The sequence below is a fragment of the Suncus etruscus genome, chromosome 18 (genome assembly GCF_024139225.1).
Source record: "Suncus etruscus isolate mSunEtr1 chromosome 18, mSunEtr1.pri.cur, whole genome shotgun sequence".
Lineage (NCBI taxonomy): Eukaryota > Metazoa > Chordata > Mammalia > Eulipotyphla > Soricidae > Suncus > Suncus etruscus.
The window spans coordinates 24,618,285-24,632,501 of NC_064865.1; the positions used below are offsets into that span (position 1 = coordinate 24,618,285).

The window sequence follows — 14,217 nt, forward strand, 5'->3', positions numbered from 1 at the left end:
AGTTTCATATTGTAAGGAATTTTATTGTAGCATTAAGTTCAGTGAACCCTTATAGTCAAACTACAGAAATATAAAATGCATGCAACCCACTTAATGTTCTTGCTTTAAACTTTCCTGTGAAAATGTTATAAAATGTATATAAATTATACAACTTTCTATATTAGACACATCCTCCCTCCCTTTTTCTCTCTCTCTTCTTGTATTTCTTTGGGGCCATAGCTGGGAATGCTCAGAGGCTACTCCTAGCTCAGTGTTCAGGAGTTTTTCCTAGCAGTGCTCTGGGGACTATGTGGTACCAGGGATCCAACCAGGGATCCAGCATGCAAAACATGAAATCCAACCCACTGAACTAAATACAAACACTTTTGATTACTTGCTTCAAATGAGAAATTGGCTCACTACCTCTCCCTACACTAATGGAAATGCACTTTGGGAGGAAGGCGGGCTGTTCTAGCACTGGTTTATGTTGTGACAGTCACTGGAAATTTTTTCTCCTTAGTCTCCATTTCAAAAACCATGCGGGGGCTATTGCCCCCACGCGTACAATATATATTGATAGTATTATATGCATATAATTTATATATGCATAATATCCATCTTCTATTGTGACCTTGATACTGCCCTACAAAGCTCATTTCTAATCTTTTACTGCCTCAGACCCAACCATTATTTCCCCCCATTTACTCATATAGGTGCAGCTCATGACATGAAACTCACCACATAGAGTGATGAGTGCAGTTAGAAAAATAACTACACTGAAAACTATCATAACAATGTGAATGAATGAGGGAAATAGAAAACCTGTCTCGAGTACAGGTCTGAGTGGGGTGGGGAGGAGGGAGATATGGGAAATTAGTGGTAGGAGTCTTGTACTGGTGAAGGGGGTGTTCTTTACATAACTGTAATCATACAACTACAATCATATTTGTAATCAAAGTGTTTAAATAAAGATAATTAAAAATAAATAAATGTTAAACACACAAAAAATAAAGATATAAAATATTTTAAAAATAAATTGGCTCAAAAGCACTAACATTTTTATATTTTAAGTTATTTAACTAAAAATAAATAATTATTTACATTTCTGTGATACATCTGATTACCATTAAGTTACATGTATTAAACTACATGTAGAAGGACATACTATAGAATTCAATTTATATGAGAGTTCTAAACTAGTCAAACTAATACAAAGAGACAGTAAAATACTGGAAATCAGCGACTGTGAAAGGATAAAATAGGAAGTAATATAATGAACAAAGTAAAACTTAGCAGAGCAAAAATGATAAAATCTAGAGATCAGTTTGTAATAGTGTCAACCATTAATTGCATTGAGCAACTTAACAATTTTTTAAAAGAAAAGATACACAACTTAACAACAGAATCTATCAGACTTTTTTTTTTTTGGTTTTTGGGTCACACCCAGCAGAGCACTAACATTTTAATTTTTTATTCCATTTCTGAGCCAGGATCCTTTTATTTATCAGGTAAAAGAAAGAAAAATAAAATAATGTATGTAAGTAAATTACTTTAGGGAGAATGAATAACACTATGATTACTGGTGATAAGCATTAAAGTATATATTTTTCAAATGACTTAATAGGATATTAAAGCTTTTTCCAATATCACTGGCAACATGAAAAGAAAGATGGGGAAGGAAGAAGAATAAGGAAAACAGGGGAAGGGAAAGAAACAAGAGGAAGAAGATGAGAAGTAGGAAATTTAGGAGAAAATAATGGAAAGAAGGAAAAGGAGGGGAGTGCTTCCTCCTTGGAAGCACAAAGAAAAGGGAGCAGAGGGGAGGGAGAAGAGGAGGAGAATGAAGGAAGAGGAAATGGAGGAGAAAAAAGGAAGAACAGAAAGATTTATTGAATTCTTATTATGGATTAGAAGCAATGCTACTGCTTCTTGTACAGAATTTATTTCTATATTAATTAACTCATAGGTGGGATAATAACTCTCATAGATTGATCTGGTAGGAATACCATTTTACAGTTAATAAAACAATGTTAGAGAGCTGGTGGATTTCAGTTTAAGTTTAGAGATGGGAATATAATCTCCAGAACTGTGCCCTTGACCACAGTTCACCCTACTTCTCATGAACTGCGATTAATTATAAGCTTTGGATCAAGTGACCACATAAATCCAACCACACAGAATAAGCTTTGCCAGTATGACAGGCTCTATGGAAACAACCTGTTCATAATGTTAGTGCTTTCCGAATAAAGTCCCTGTTTTTCAGCCCTGATACCCCATCACAGTCAATGTCCCTTATTTACTCTATGCCTGCCATGCTTTGTTTTCTCTTAGCCAAGAATCTGGCTCTAGAAAGCACATTTTATACATCTTTTTATTTTCCTTTCATGAATATGACACTCTTTATATATATATATATATATATATATATATATATATATACACATACATATATACACATACTTTATACAGATCTGCTTCTGTTTAAAAGGCAACACTGTAAGTGTATTTTCATCAAGCAGTCAAATTTTGATCATTTGTTTTGGCAGTCACAGATTTTGTCATACATTCAGCATTAAAGAACTAGGAACGCATGTCTCTTTTTACAGATTGAAGTAACACTTGACCACCAAATAGAAAATGATACATATAGAGAACTTAGACTAGTTTGTTTGTTTGTTTTTGGGTCACACCCATCAGTGCTCAGGGGCTACTCCTGGCTCTATGCTCAGAAATAGCCCCCAGCAGGCTTGGGGGACCATATGAGATGCCAGGATTCAAACCACCATCCTTCTGCATGCAAGGCAAATGCCCTACCGCTCTGCTATCTCTCCGGTCCCAGAGTTTATTCTTTTGTACTTTCTTCTAGCTATTCAGACAGTGGTCCCAAATGGACAAGGTTTCCCCCCAAATGTCACTAAAGGGATGAGATGACCTGCCATTGATCAATGAGATTAGATAAAGTAACCAATGGGATTTTTAACTCATTCTATTTGGAGCAACTTCTCTACAGAAGCAAGAGGTGCTAGTTACAAACAGAAATTCACATATAACCCCATAGTTTCTGCTTGCCTACTTCCTTCAGCACAGCCTGCAATAGCTATAATCTGTTATGTTTTAGGAAGAAATGTACATAAAATACATCATCTTTCAAGAGACCAGATAATCTCAAATCCTTAGTTATCTGGAAATCAATCCCCATTACTTAAGAAATATACAAAATAGAGTTTCTAGAACCTTCTACTGACATAAATATTTCCTGGAAAAAAGAAATGGGAGGTATACCTGAGGGTATGCTTCTTTTCTCAAATTCCACAGCCTAATAGGTTAAACCAGATCAAGTGAACAGTGTGCAAATTGCATAAAACTCTCATGGAAATTTTGTTTCTCGAAAATTCACTTCCATCATTTGGGCACAAAATAGTAATATGAATGTACATTGTACACTAAACTCATATTAAGAAATAAGTTTATAAAGAAACATTCTATCCCCCTCTTTCCCTGTGACATTCACTATTTTATGTGGAAATATCCCTCAGAGTAAAACCTGTACCATGTCATTCAGTACCCCATATAAACCTCAAAAATCACATGGGATTAGATTTGGAGTTACACTGAAAAAGAACCTGAAGCTGGTCGCATACTCGGTGAATTTCAAAAAGCCAAATCTGATGGAAGTTTTACTCATTACAGTGAGTCACACTTTCTATCACTTTATAATGTTAATGCAATGCAATATCTGATTGGTTTACTGGTCATTACACAAATTAAGTGCTTCCATTACTACATTATTGCTGTTCATCAAGAAGTTCACCAGAGGGGCTAGAGCACAATGGGGAAGGCATTTGTCTTGCATGCAGATGACCTGGGTTCAATCACCAGCATGCCATATGGTTTCCCTTGAGCATGCCAGGAGTGATTTCTGAGTGTAGAGCCAGGAGTAGCCCTTGAGTCCTGCCAGGTGTGGCCTCAAAATCAAACACACACACACACACACACACACACACACACACACACACACACACACACACACACACACACACGAGTCACCAGTGATTATAAAATCTATTTGAGGTATTTCTATTAATAAGAGTTTTAGTTCAAGCATAACACAGAATTTCCTGGTCACTTTGTTGAAATCATTTAGATATCTCAAAGAGAATTGGTCTCATTCTCTTTTCTGCTACATATATTGTCTTAAATCAGTGCTTTTCAAATAGTGGGGCATGGACCCGGGGGAGGTGTAGGCTCCGTAAAGGGGAGTGCGTTTGACTTCGGCAAACACTGTCATAACAAGCTAAGTCCCGTGTTTATGTCTCTGTATATCTCTGGAGCTGAGAGTTGCTGTTTCCTGCTTCAAACCCCGCTTTGAAAAGCTATGCATTGCAAAACATGCTCATTGTAGCTATTAATTCAGACATCATCTCTGATTAAAAAAAATCAGCTCAAATTATTTTATATATTTTTGTTTTGAAGGTTAAAGTTCTCTTAATAAAGATACTATTTACAGTAGTATGGGGGCACAAAAATGTTTTCTTCTTCCTAGGGGGGGCATGACAGAAAATAATTGAGAAGCACTATCTTAAATCAAGATGATTATACTTTGGAAAAGTGCCCTTTGCAAATTGATGAGACTGACAATAATGTGTATAAATGCATTGGTGGTGTTAAAAAGGACAGAACTAAATATCCAAGCCAAATGCAACAACAATAGAATTAAGAGACCCAAACTTTAACAATATAAACTTAAAAGGGGACTGTTATATTGGCAGGCTGGGGAGCAAGGACATGGTATAGATGTACTTGGTAAATATTGGTGGAGGGAGGTCAATAATGGTGGTGTGATTGGCCCTGATTCACTGTATGTCTGAAACCCAACTATGAAGGACTTTAAAAATCACAATTGTTTTAATAAAATAAAATATTTAAAAAATCAAAAATGTAAAGAGGATTATGAATTTATCTTCTTAATATCTGAAGCTCTTAGATTGGATGTCTCTGCTCATCTTAATATTTTATATAAAGGGGAGCTAACTTCCCTATTGAGTATGAATAGGGTAACTGTTCATGAATAAATTATATTTACAACAGAGGAAAGAGGTAATAAATTCCAAACAAATATTGAGTCAACTATCTATAGAAACTAGGCTTCAATTTTTTGGCTCAGAAAGAATGATCTAATATACAATTTCAGCTGAAACAGGTATAGAATCTAGCACATTAATCTTTGAGGATCTGAGAGTAAATCCTAGTCTTTTTTAAGCAATTATAAGTATGAAAATGAGAGGTGGGGACAAAAAAAGAAAATGAAAGTGATAACTAGCAGATCCTATAGAATGAGTATAGACGTCAGTGACAGACAGACATTCTTACAGGTGATGACACCCCATCACATGAAATCATTCTCAGAACAGTGGAAAATGATAGTGGGCTTATGGAACCAGACACCTACACATTAGAAACAAGAGGTTATTAAGACTAAGTACAAGCAAATGCTCCATGTGATCGGACAGCAATCGTCCAACTCTGAACTCCAGATCCCATCCTTAGAACTGACACAGTTCCCTGCAACAGCACCAGGAATCAAACTCCCCCAGGGAATTCCTAATACCACCTTGGCACCAACTTGAACCAGGTCGATATAACATCCTGACGATGAGGAAACAGCAACCACTAGATCTAAGAGGAGGATGCCCTATCTCATCACCTAAAAGTAAGATGAAATCAGAAGACACTCCATCCTTTGATAAGAGACAATTTTAAAAATAACAATAATTTAAAAAATAAGTTTATTAATAGTTTCCATGTATCTATTTCTCTAACTCAATTCACAAGTCTAGTAAATAAAAGTATCCAGATATTAAAAAAAATAAAAATGAAAACAACAAAGAAAGGAGGTCTGGTGTAGCAAAGTTTTGTGGTTCTTCTTCCTTTTTTTTTTTTTTTTTTGCATAGGCACAGTAAGTATTGGGGAAATTAGAAAGGAAATTCCATTAGCCTAAGAGATACAGGGTTTCTCCGTCCTTGAAGCATACAGCCATGGGAACAACTACAGGCTCCATAGTCACTCATTTTCTTTTTTTTTTAATTTATTTAAACACCTTAATTACATACATGATTGTGTTTGGGTTTCAGTCATGTAAAGAATACCACCCATCACCAGTGCAACATTCCCATCACCAATGTCCCAAGTCTCCCTCCTCCCCACCCGACCCCCGCCTGTACTCTAGACAGGCTCTCCATTTTCCTCATACATTCTCGTTATTAGGACAATTCAAAATGTAGTTATTTCCCTAACTAAACTCATCACTCTTTGTGGTGAGCTTCCTGAGGTGAGCTGGAACTTCCAGCTCTTTTCTCTTTTGTGTCTGAAAATTATTATTACAAGGGTGTCTTTCATTTTTCTTAAAACCCATAGATGAGTGAGACCATTCTGCGTTTTTCTCTCTCTCTCTCTGACTTATTTCACTCAGCATAATAGATTCCGTGTACATCCATGTATAGGAAAATTTCATGACTTCATCTCTCCTGACAGCTGCATAATATTCCATTGTGTATATGTACCACAGTTTCTTTAGCCATTCGTCTGTTGAAGGGCATCTTGGTTGTTTCCAGAGTCTTGCTATGGTAAATAGTGCTGCAATGAATATAGGTGTAAGGAAGGGGTTTTTGTATTGTATTTTTGTGTTCCTAGGGTATATTCCTAGGAGTGGTATAGCTGGATCGTATGGGAGCTCGATTTCCAGTTTTTGGAGGAATCTCCATATCGCTTTCCATAAAGGTTGAACTAGACGGCATTCCCACCAGCAGTGGATAAGAGTTCCTTTCTCTCCACATCCCCGCCAACACTGTTTATTCTCATTCTTTGTGATGTGTGCCATTCTCTGGGGTGTGAGGTGGTATCTCATCGTTGTTTTGATTTGCATCTCCCTGATGATTAGTGATGTGGAACATTTTTTCATGCATAGTCACTCATTTTCACACCCCAAGATCTTTTTTTTCCTTTTTCTTCTTGCTATCTATTTTTTCTTTTTATTCTTTTTTATTGTTTTAATTTTTAATTTTTTTCATTCTTGTGATTATTATATGATGGTGGTTGTTTTAGTTGCTGGATGCTTTTTTTCTGTAGATGCATTTCTTTTGCTTTTTGTTTTTTTTGTTTTGTTATTCTTCTTTTTTTTCCCTTCTTTTTAAACTAGTATTTATAACCTCTATAGGGAATCCTCCCAGTTTTTTTCTTTTTTCTTTTCCTAACAGAACCACATAACTTAAATCATCTTGTCCTGCCTCATGAATTGAGGGGGAAATATGGAGGGCACCAGGACCAAAGAGTTGTATGAACATTGAGTGGATATAAAATGATCAGACTCAAACACCAAACTCAAAGTCAATGACAACAGAATCAATACCCTATCTGCAACAATCTATACACAGAGGGGAACAGTTACACTAGCAGTCCAGGGGGCAAGTGAGGGAGATATGGGATGCATTCTGGGAAAAGGGGTGGAGGGAAGACAACACTGGTGATGGGAATGGCCCTGATTTATTGTCACTATGTACCTCAAATATTACTGTAAAAGATTTGTAATTTGCTTTATTCACAATAAAATTATTTTTAATAAGGTATCTAGATATGGGCTATACTGGAAAAAGACTCTTCAGCTCCTGAGGATCAAGATGAGGGATATTTCTTTCTCAGGGACTTCCTGTTCATACAATCAGCTAATCACTTCAATTCTTCTCACCAACTGAAGATATTTTTGCCTTTTCTTCTCTATTATAAAATAACTCTTTGCCTTTCTGTGATTTTTAATATAGTCTGTCCAAGAAAAGAGCTCATGACAAGTCTTGGGTCTCATAAGAAACCCCAATCCCTGCCCCCAACTCCCAGGGACTGTTCTACTCAATAAGTCATGGCACACAGGACTTCCTTAAAGCGTCCCCTACTAGTACAAACTATATAAAAGTTTATATATAAGCAGAGCTACTTAGAAAAAAATATTGAGATGATACAAGTGTGTACACTGCTGTGGGGTAAAAGCTCAAACAGAATGGAGCTTCAGGTAAGGCATGAGACAAATTATCTGCTGCAGTTACTACCTTGTTTATTCCCATAAGAGTCAAAGCATGGCAGTGCAAAACCAAGGACTGCTGCTGGGAAAAGGGGGTGGGGAGTAACTTTCCCTGAGGAGAGTTCTGTCTGTAATACTAGAAGCCAGGTGGTTGGTTCTCTTAGCAAATAAATTCACTAGAAAAAATATTAGTTTCCTGACCTTCAAAAATATTAATCATGTTCTCAGTCATACGGTGACCCCACTGTTCTCCAAAATGTCAGTTATGAAATTGTCTACTGCAATCTATCTGTATTGCCTTTACTCCATAGAAGAAGGTTTAAATAAACCTTAATGCAAAGTCACAGTAAAAGAGTAAAATAAGATATAACAACATGGGAAAGAAATAAAACAAAAAAGAAAGGGAGAAGGAGGACGAAATGGAGAACAGGAGGAGGAGAGAGCCACAGGAGAAAAAGTCATACTGTAACCTCTTGCCTTCCCAACTATCTTGAGTTCTCTTTTCTATGTAGATCTCTATGAAAACTCCCATTAAAACTATGATATTCATTTAGAAGACCTTTAGATGTTTCCAGTAATAGTTAAAACATTGAAACATATTTTTATTTTTAAAGCACTTATTTGAATGTGTGAGACTGAAGTTATCTGCTCACTTATAGAAAGGAAGGAGGAAAAGGAAGGAAGGAGAAAAGGAAGAAAAGGAGGAGGGAAGGAAGGAGAAAAGGCAGGAAAGAAGAAAGGAGGGATGGAAGGAAGAAGAAAAGAAAGGAAGGAGGGAAGGAAAGAAGGAGGAAATGAAGAAAAGAAGGAAGAAAGGAGGAAAGGAAGAAAAGAGGAAGATAGGAGAGAAGAAAGAGAAAAGGAAGAAAGAAGGAAGGATGGAAGGAAGGAAAGAGGGAGGAAAGAGAAAAGGAAGGAAGGAGGAAAGGAGTAAAAGAAGGAAAGGAGGAAAGGAAGAAAAGGAAAAAATGAGGGAAGGAAGAAACGTGGAAAAGAAGAAAGAGGAAGGGAAGGAAGGACATAAGGAAGGAAGGTGGGAAGGAAGGAGGAAAGGAGCAAAGTAAAGAAGGAGGGAAGGAAGGAGGGAAAGAGGGAAGAAAGGAAGGAAGAGGGAAGGAGGCCAGAAAGGAGGGAAGGAGGGAGGAAAGGAGGGAAGAAGGAGGAAGGAGAGAAGGAGGGAGGGAAGGAGGGAGAGAAGTAGGGAAGGAAGGAGGGAAGAAAGAAGGGGAGAGAGGAGGGGAGGAGGGGAGGAGGGGAGGAAGGAAGGGAGAGAGGAGGGAAGGAGGAAAGAAGGGGAGGAAGGAGAGAAAGAGGGAGGAGGGAAGAAAGGGAGGAGGAAAGGAAGGAAGGAACTGAGTTAGACCTATATAAATAAACAATACCATGTGCCACTATTAGAAAGTAAAATATAGGGGTTGGATAGGTAATACAGTAAGGCATTTGACTTACATTGGCAAGTGCCAGGTTTGCTCCTTGACATTTCCAGGAGTAAGCCCTGACCAGAGACAGAGCCAGAGTCACAACCTCAAAACCTCCCTTCCAAAATAAATGTATGAATTACACACTGTTACAAAATAAAATCGAAGGCAGCCGAATATTATTTGTTTGGAAATATTGTGAATCCCAATGTAAGGACCTGGGTCTCCTCCTGGGCATTCCATGACACTAGCCCTGTGTATTCAGCTGCAGTTTAAGTTCTACCTATTCCCCAATGTTGACACAATCACCAGACTAAATAAATAGTGAACTTGCCACTAGCAAACTCCTTTCTAGGAGCCTCCATGCCCTTGACTTTGGGCCTGATGATTAAGTTTTTCCAAATCACTTTGCAGCATGGTCCATTTCCAATGTCCGGAGGGAACACCTCCATCCCAGACTAGAACAGGATAGGTATGAAACTCATGAGAAGAACATGAGCTGAAAAGTCAGGGAGACCAAGCCTAATTTGCAGTGCTTTCATGACCCCAGGCTGGTGGTCTTGGCAAGTTACACATCTGAAAAGAACGAATGACCTGGCCTCCAGTGAGGTTGATGGGGAAAATGAGGAAGCTGCAGATGTCCTTGTATAATGACTCCAATGAAAGTCCTTCTCAGCTGCCTCCCAATATGTACAAGTTCTACCCAAAAAGAAAGAACATCACTTCTGCAAAGTGCCTCAGAAAATGGTTTGTCAAAAAAAAAAAAGAAAGAAAGAAAGAAAGAAAGCAAGCAAGCAAGCAAGCAAGAAAGAAAGAAAGAAAGAAAGAAAGAAAGAAAGAAAGCAAGCAAGCAAGCAAGCAAGCAAGCAAGCAAGCAAGAAAGAAAGAAAGAAAGAAAGAAAGAAAGAAAGAAAGAAAGAAAGAAAGAAAGAAAGAAAGAAAGAAAGAAAGAAAGAAAGAAAGAAAGAAAATGGTTTGTCTTCAAATTAGGCACTTTGGTGTTTTCCCCAGACATGATGTCACATTGTGTTTTCTGTTTATGTATACAAACAACCTAATAAAAAGAATAAAAAGACTTCTTGGACATCAAACAACTCTTACAAAACATCATTTTCATGATTTAGAAGTGTAGGGAACAGATCATGTGGATTCTATTTCTCCTAAAATTATAGGCATAAAAGAAGTGATGGGAACAAAAGCATGTTTGAGATTGTATGACATTCAAAACATTTCAAGCTGCTTAGCAACTCCAGCAAGCAGCTGGATTAGGACACCCCAGTGCCCATGGTAGATAGTTTGCTGCTCAATGCAGCCGCTGTCACAACTGGCTGGTGTATTGGTCCTGGAATTGCAAGAGAAGGAATTTTTGCAAACTTTAAAAAATCATGTGGCTCTCTGAGAAAATGCTAAGCTTACAAAGCCAAAGGTCCAGAGTAGTAATACTTTGTAAGCATGCTCCATTTAGCACTGTAGACAGCAAATTCGTTTACATAAAAATGGAAATTTTCCATCCAGAAGTTTTTAAATGAATCACTTTAACTACATTTAAAAGTGCAAACCTTAAATACCCTTTACAACCAACTAACAGATCGGACAAGCTGAGATATCTATACCCATCTACACATGTTCCAGAATTGACTCTGCAGCCTGAAATGGTCCTATGCTTTATTGAATACACCATAATAAAAACATTTATGGCATGATCAGGTCTGTGAAGTAATGCACCAGAGCTTCACACAGGATGGCCAGAGAAACATTGCTACCTGAGGAGATAGAAAAGTGGTTTTCTATGACACATCATCCAAGATGCAAACACATGCTCTTGTTTGTAGACATTCCCCACCTCTTGTTCTACGCTTCTCTAAGTGAAAAAAAAAATACCACAGCACAGAAATTGCTTCAGAGGACCTGGTGGTTTGTGGACCTATCACTCATAGGGCACACAGAAGACATAAACCCAATGCAGGTTGTCTTGTATCTGAAATGGGTTTACAACAAATGGTTTTATCATAAATTGTTCAGTGAGGAGGAAATCCAAGACAGAATTGCATTCAATTCTGCATAGCTGCTTGGGGTTTTCAGCTCTCCCCCAGAGCCACTTAAAAAGAAACCCACAATCTTTATACTATTCCTTTAAAAACAGTTAAAAGTCTCATAGATGTGTATTTAGATTCTAGGTTTAAAATTTTCTAGAAGTTTCTTAGTATTCTGGGTAAGAACCCATCTTTATTGTTCTCACACGTGCTTCTGTGTATGAATCCATGTCAGGAGAAACAGCAGTTACACATTCCTTGTAGACTAGTATCTGAGTATGCTTACACATCAATGTATATAAGCCATAAGAATGTATGGAAATAGATTATCTTGGGTTGAAGAAATATTTGTAGAATTTCTCTGATGGGGAATAAAAGGCATCATAAGTATTGAAGTACTGGAATAATAGACCAGAGTACATATAAAATATTGATGCTACAAAGAGGGAAACTATTTTTTCTTTAAATTGGAATTCAGAAGACATTTTCCTGCATCTTTCTTTTAAGCAATTTACCACATATCTTTCAAATGATAGTTAGGGATTTTTTTTTCAGATACTGTATGCAACTTAATTCTGATCTCAGCAGAGATTGTTTGTGAAATCTCATTTTACCTGCCCGACCAGATCATAAACTAATATTGAGTAGGAACCATATCTTGTTTATCTTTTATTCTCCTCATGGTATAAAGTCTTCCAGGTTTCCCACTGATATCATGTTAATTTGTCTACCAAGGCCCCTTAGGTGGCAATTGTGCCTTGGAAAAAATATTGTTTTGATAAATTTATCTAGGAAAATGTCATTGCACCTTTGGAGAGGAGAGATTGATCTGTGTACTTTGTATTTATTCGGAAAATTTCTCTCCAAAATTTGGATCAATGGACGTTTCCCTTGTCTACAGAGTTGTTTTATTCCTCTTCATCAGAAAGTAACCTGCTTCTTACAACTACAGGTCACTCTGGTGCCAGAAGGTACCATTATTATAGGACTTTATATGTTATATTATATTATAACATATAATATGTTATTATATGCTCACTTCCAGGAGCATTTTCATCATTCCTGGGAAAACTACCATCTCATTCTTACATTTTCCAGCTACATTGAGTATTCTACTTTTAAATTACAAGGCACATTATTATCAGACTTTGGAAATCTGACAGAGGAACAAGTTATTACAGTACATACATTGTTTTTGTTCACATAATTAGCCATATTTTTCTCTTCATTTAACCAGACATGATAAACAAATAAGCAAGTTGTTTATCAAGAGAAATTTAATATAATGTTCCTTTTTTTTACTCCAGAAAGAAAGCAGTCAACACATTCAGATGTGAGGATCGGACTTAGAAATATATATAAAGTCCCTCTAAGACAACAAAGCAGATGGTACCTATACCTTGTTCCCCACCCATCTGTATTACACTCAGAACCTTGATTTATGAAGAGATGGTTGTCGTGACAACACGCATTTGAGAAGAGTTCTGGAGAAGCTGATGGATTTAAGAGTGTCTCTCAACTCCCCGATTTTCCAAACACATACACACACTGCACACACACCTTATCAAAACACTCACCCTTATTCACCAAATAAACAGTTCTATCACTCCTTCACTTCCTATCATTGTTCTGTAAAAAGACTATAAAATTTTACACTCATGTCAAAATCGTCCTTAGAAGGACACCATTTCTCTACTTCAAGGTAACGCCTTTCTCATTTTTTAATTCAGCAAACGTAACTAGCTTAACCTCTGCTTAATTTGAGGGCCTTTCCCATTCAGAAAGCAATCCATTCGAGTTCCAATAAGAAAAAGGGGGGAAAGCCAATGAAATTATTTTCTATTTTGGAGAGTAGATGGCAAACTAATGAAGGAGGAAATTATTAAAGTCTAAAGTGAAGTACTTATGACTGTCCTTTAGCGTGCTTGAAAATGGAACGGAAGGCCCTACTGAGGAGCCATTCTGAGTCCCCGACAAAGAGCATGATGACTGGCTGCATTTGAAAAGTCAACAAGCACTTGTACCTTGGAACATACTTTCTTTCCCATCTACGTAAGAGTGGTCTGATTTTCCCGAGGGCAATGTATGTTCCCAGTAAACATTGCAAATGTCATCAACACATTGACAAAGCTGGAGGCAGAGCATCTTCTTTTAGAGATAGTCTCTAACCAAAAGGCCTGGGATGACTTACTCCCTCTTCCACCCTCTGAGGCAAGAGCCTCAGTGAAATCAAAATGGATGGCTTATAGCTTGAGAAGTCCATAGCTTCTCACACATTCACAAATTCCATTTCAAAGTTAGAGAAATATCTATTTTGGCCAATAAACCAAGGATATCAGGAATGCCAGGGATGCACTGGGAACAAAATATGATGTGTAGTAGCCCACTGTTATGTTTAAACTTAGCTCAAGTGTAAGTTGTTCTAGGGAAAAAAAACTCTAACAGATATGCTGGGTGTCAAGTCTAGAACTTTTCTCTTGAGAGACAGAGGTCAGAGGACAGGACCCCAAAACAAAGGAGAGCCAAGGTAGTTAAATCTAGGACAGGAAGGCCCAGAGAGTCTCACTAGCACTAAGGGATTTATATTGAAAAAGTTATTTTTTTGTCTGTTCATTCCATTATCCTATACAAATTTCAATCTCAGAGAGCATAAGAAACAAAAAGAAGGAGCAGAAAAATGATTTCAGCTCTCCCTGCCCTAGATGTGAACTAAGTGAT

At 37.3% G+C, this 14,217-nt stretch overlaps 1 protein-coding gene across 1 annotated transcript in view; it reads right to left on the reverse strand.

Annotated features, from left to right (window-relative positions):
- The window catches only part of ESR1 (estrogen receptor 1), a 281,586-nt gene that overhangs the window by 74,916 nt on the left and 192,453 nt on the right, over positions 1 to 14,217 (reverse strand). The window lies entirely within an intron of this gene.